The following is a 5,911-nucleotide window of genomic DNA, read 5'->3' on the forward strand; positions in this document are numbered from 1 at the left end:
CCACACCCACAAACAAACACACACACACACACACACCCTCGCACACATAGCCACATGTAAACACACTTAATGCACCAGATTCAGCTCATCAGCTCAATAACACACAAACAACACACAAACACACACTGTACACTGTCTCCCCCTAGTGGAATCAGTGCTGTCAGTCAAACTTCTCAACACACACACACACACACACACACTGAGTAAGATTTTATTTTACTCACACTGTAGGGTTTTTACAGGAACACACAATTTACACTTTTGTAGATTTTGGAATGAAGTTTAGTTTTAATCAAATTGTTGCATGTGAATTTCAGAACTAGAACAATACAATTGCACACACACACACACACACACACACACACTGCCTGCTCTTTGTACCCTTTTCCCCTTATGCAGGATGCCACAACACACTCCAATTCATAAAAACACAAAACATCAAAGAACGACTTCCGCTGCTGTGTGGGCGTGAAAGCCCCTCCCCCTGCGTCCTCTCATGCACCTTCCCTAAACACACTTCCTGTTTCAGCAGTTTGAGTCGTGCGTTTATGCCTTCGTGTGTGTGTGTGTGTGTATGTTTAAAGCAGATGAAGGTGCTGCAGCTTGTCAGAAATGTTTTCTGTTATTCGGTGGATATGAAGTGAAGACCTACTGACCTCCTGATCTCTGACCTGCAGAAACATGGGGAGTGTGTGACAGCCGCAGGTAAGAGACCCAAATCACACACACACACTCACAAACAAGCGACAGGTGTGTGTTTCTGTTACAGAACTGATGTACAGGCTGAGAGTCTAAAACAAAATGTAAACTAATTGCGTGTGTGTGTGTGTGTGTGTGTGTGTGTGTGTGCAGTTGTATTGTTCTAGTTCTGAAATTCACATGCAACAATTTGATTAAAACTAAACTTCATTCCAAAATCTACAAAAGTGTAAATTGTGTGTTCCTATAAAAACCCTACAGTGTGAGTAAAATAAAATCTTACTCTGTGTGTGTGTGTGTTGTATTTGAGCGGCATTGGCTAAGTGGTAGTTCCGTCAGCTGTGTCCTGAATCTCTCGGTGTTCCAGACAGAACAGGGAACTCAGCTGTACAGATCCGTGTGGTGTTACGAAGCATACATGGTCCTGGACCTTGAGTGTGTGTCTGTGTAACTTTAATCACACACTCAGATGTAAGGAGCACCGATGTAGCGTACTACTGTAAATGATAACGACCATAACGAGGATGTACAAAGAGGAAAAGCACCAGTAGATACCTCTGTTCCTCTGAGAGTTCCTCAGATTTCATAGATTTGTGTATCTATTTTGTGTAATGTTAATGAGGTTTTTTTTAAGTGTACAGATTCTGGGAATTGTGTTAAAAGTATGGATCACATTCAGTAGCCTGCCGTCCAGCTTCATGCTGAAACTCAGTACTTTACCCTGAAGCTTCAAACTTCAGAATGAACAACAATCTCTTTAATCATTCTGACATTATAGCCACATTCCCAGGTGAAAGGTGTGTGTTAGATGTGTGTTACTTTCACCCTGTGTGTGTGTTTTATGGAGAAACAGAAGGAAAACAATTTTAAGTTGTGATGTCATAATGAGGGGGTTAAGGGGAAATTAGGGCAAGCAGAGACGTTAAAAAAACACACTGGCTCTGTTTTTGGATCAGAGTAAAAATAGGTTAGAGAAGAACAGAAATCTGTTATACCAAAGAAAAGAAAATCTCCTGAAAAAGAACACGCGCTAACTTACAGCCCTGAAGTTACTCTGAGGCGTGTAAAGCTAAGTAGTGTACACTACTGAGGGACTAGGGTGCATCACCTGGCCCTGAGTGTGTTCAACACCTGTGTGATGAGAATGTCTGTGTCCATCAGATTTATTCAACTCTACATAACAACCAGCTGTACAGTGTGTGTGTGTGTGTGTGTGTGTGTGTGTAAAGTGTACAAAGTAAAAAAGTGCCAATTTTAGACTAATCTGAGAATGCTAATTTAGCTAGACGAGCATTCCATCTTAGCTTTGCAATCACATCGGCAAATTATTAAAAGCTCCAGCCGTTTGGTGGTTGTGTGTGTGTGTGTGTGTGTGTGTGTTACACAGCGCACATGTCACACTTCAGCTACAGCAAGTTCTCAGAATTTTATTGACAGGATGTTCAGATGAAGGTGTGATCGATTTCCTGACTCCATCACAGGGCAGCGCTGTATGATATATCAGGGTGTGTCCTAGAGGTGATGTATCCACACAGCGCTGAGAAGAACCGAGAGGATAAAGGGATGTAGGGCTCCAAGTTCCCTCACACACACACACACACACACACACACACACACAGGCAACACTTCTGCTTTTGTCCCCGTGACTCATTCTGACATTTAATGACGCTGAAACATGAGGGAAGTTTTTCTTTGTGTGTGTGTGTTCATAAGTTTATTTACATGTATACAATATTACACTACATGTACACACACACACACACACACACATGTACACACACACGCACACACACACACATGCACACACACACGCACACACACACACTGTATGTAGGTAATTTTGATGTTTGCCCTCAGGCGTCTTCCTGTTTATGCGGCTGTTCTTATCAGCGGGATAATTTTCATTTACCACCAACTACACACACACACACACACACACACACACAGAGCTATGAATAACCCCATTAAGCGTGGCACAATTGATAGTTGAAGAAGTAGTAGAAGCACCCTGTGCATGTGTGTTGGAAAATCCAGCAGACTTCACACACTCCCTTACACAGGTTCCTCACTGCTCCAGGTTCCATCCTGGATCCCACATTTTTTTTTGCTTAACACACACTAACACACTTAACACACACTAACACACTTAACACACACTAACACACTTAACACACACTAACTCACTTAACACACACTAACTCACTTAACACACCCTAACATACTTAACACACACTTAACACACACTCAACACACCCTAACGTACTTAACACACACTAACTCACTTAACACACCCTAACATACTTAACACACACTTAACACACCCTAACATACTTAACACATACTTAACACACACTTAACACACACTAACTCACTTAACACACCCTAACATACTTAACACATACTTAACACACACTTAACACACCCTAACATACTTAACACACACTTAACACACACTTAACACACACTAACTCACTTAACACACCCTAACATACTTAACACACACTTAACACACACTTAACACACCCTAACATACTTAACACACACTTAACACACACTTAACACACACTAACACACACTTAACACACCCTAACATATTAACACACACTAACACACACTAACACACACTTAACACACCCTACCATATTAACACACACTAACACACTTAACACACACTTAACACACCCTAACATATTAACACACACTTAACACACACTTAACACACACTAACATACTTAACACACACTAACGCAGTGAGTTCAGCTTTAAGACTGGTGGCTCGAACTCTTGACTCTGGTCAGAACAATACGCAGAGTGAAGCCAACAGAACCTGTGTGCCAAACATTATACATTCAAACAGCAAGGGATGAGGTGTGTGTGTGTGTGTGTGTCTGTGTGTTTCACTGTGTGTGTGTGTGTGTGTCTGTGTGTTTCACTGTGTGTGTGTGTGTGTGTCTGTGTGTTTCACTGTGTGTGTGTGTGTGTTTCACTGTGTGTGTGTGTGTGTGTTTCACTGTGTGTGTGTGTGTGTGTGTTTTGCTGTGTGTGTGTGTGTGTGTCTGTGTGTTTCACTGTGTGTGTGTGTGTGTTTCACTGTGTGTGTGTGTGTGTGTTTTGCTGTGTGTGTGTGTGTGTGTCTGTGTGTTTCACTGTGTGTGTGTGTGTGTGTGTGTCTGTGTGTTTCACTGTGTGTGTGTTTTGCTGTGTGTGTGTGTGTGTGTCTGTGTGTTTCACTGTGTGTGTGTGTGTGTGTTTTGCTGTGTGTGTGTGTGTGTCTGTGTGTTTCACTGTGTGTGTGTGTGTGTGTGTGTGTCTGTGTGTTTCACTGTGTGTGTGTGTGTGTGTGTGTGTTTTGCTGTGTGTGTGTGTGTCTGTGTGTTTCACTGTGTGTGTGTGTGTGTGGTGTGTATGTGTGTGTGTGTGTGTGGTGTGTATGTGTGTGTGTGTGTGTGAGATATGAACTCTTTAATGTGCATGACCTTGCTGATAATGCTGAATATCCGACTTCATAAAGCAACAAATCACCTCCAGAGGAGTTCCCACTGCAATCAATAGACGCCAACAGGAAAGAACCCCAGTTCCTCATTTCCTGTCCAGAGAGGAAGTTGGCGCTCATATTCACCTGTGTTTGTAAATATTGCGCGTCCTTACTGTACCTGTAGTCCATTCAAGCAGAAAAAAGAGGAAGTGCTTTTTCATAATCTATTGTTCAACTGCAGTTATTTCCGAACATCAGCAGCAGGACGCACGCTTATTGTGCGTTTCTGGGGGTAAATGAGGCAAAGAAGAGGGCAACAGGGGTAAAAATCAGATATACAGGAATAAACGTACATATATCTACATATAATCTGCCTGTGTGTGTGTGTGTGTGTGTGTGTGTGCTGATGGAAAGTGCTACATGGACAAAATGCATTTCTCTGATTACTGAGAAATGATACATTTATTAAATCAGTATAGAGACAAAACCTCAGAGCATACGAAAACACAGCCTGTGTGTGTGTGTGTGTGTGTGTGTGTGTGTGTGTGTGTGTGTGTGTGTGTGTGTGAGTGCACTGAGGATAAACAACATGTCATCTCCAAACTGAGACTATAACGACAGCACCAGTGAGTTTCGTGTTTTACTCAAAGCATAAGTAAAACCTGCATTTGGTCTCTTTACACACTACAAACACACACACACACACTGATGTAGGACGTCAGGTCAGTGACCAGCTGTAAGGACAGAGAGATCATTGTAATGTTTTATTTTCCTATTTCCATAGTTTCAGATGTTAAACTGGATATGGAAACAGTGATGCTCTTCAGTCAGCTGTCAAAGCTCTCACAACACGTTACATGACGTCTTCTTTTGAGAGATGTGCAGCACATCTGTGACAAACACAGCAGTCATTAATGTATACACACACACACATACTATATATATATATATATAGAGAGAGAGAGAGAGAGAGAGAGAGAGAGAGGGAAAGAGAGAGAGAGAGATAACTGTAAGGAAAATATTGAACTCAATAATCTATGGTCAGAGTTGTTTGTGTAAGAGATTAGAAGAGATCAGTGTGTAGGAGACGTCCCTCAGTGCGATCAGTTCATTATGAAGTAAAAGATGGGTTCCTGGTTCCTGACTAACACCTCCATCAGAGGAAGTGGTGAGTATGTCATCATGATATGATCTTTATCCATATTAAACAGCACTAAACAACTGCTGATTACTAAATTTAGCCAGCTAGCTACCTACACAGGCTTAAATACTATAACCACAAATAACACAGAAAAAGTGGCCAATCAGACAGATTATTATCACCATGGCAACAGGATTAGCCGTCTCGGTGAGCATGTACGAACTGTGTACGTCTGTAGATGTAATGATGGAGGTAATCAATCAGACGGTTTGTACTGTGGGAGTGTAAATCAGGAACAATAGAGCGACACCTGCTTCCTCAGGGAACTTCCTGTTTGGGGCTGGTGGAAATGGGATCTGGAAAGAGAAGGAAAAGACGAGGAGATTCTCATGGACGGGGGGCTATTCTACTGGACCGAGGACCTGGTGTGTGTGTGTTCAATACAACAGTCTGGAGTTAAAACCCGAGTGAATTCAGAAATATCTCCGATGCTCAGACTCATAACGTCCTTGTTACACAGCTGCACTAGAGTTACAGAAGATTAAACACACCTGTACACCTGTACACCTGTACATCTCTACACCTGTACACCTCTA

General features: G+C 42.1%; 1 protein-coding gene across 1 annotated transcript in view; it reads left to right on the plus strand.

Annotated features, from left to right (window-relative positions):
* The first annotated feature begins 520 nt into the window (after positions 1-520).
* The window catches only part of pik3r5 (phosphoinositide-3-kinase, regulatory subunit 5), a 34,932-nt gene continuing 29,541 nt past the window's right edge, over positions 521-5,911 (plus strand). Inside the window, exon 1 of the mRNA XM_058403397.1 lies at positions 521-705. The gene's annotated coding sequence lies outside the window, so the exon portion shown is untranslated. The remainder of the gene's footprint in view (positions 706-5,911) is intronic.

Source organism: Hemibagrus wyckioides, linkage group LG11, assembly GCF_019097595.1.
Source record: "Hemibagrus wyckioides isolate EC202008001 linkage group LG11, SWU_Hwy_1.0, whole genome shotgun sequence".
Lineage (NCBI taxonomy): Eukaryota > Metazoa > Chordata > Actinopteri > Siluriformes > Bagridae > Hemibagrus > Hemibagrus wyckioides.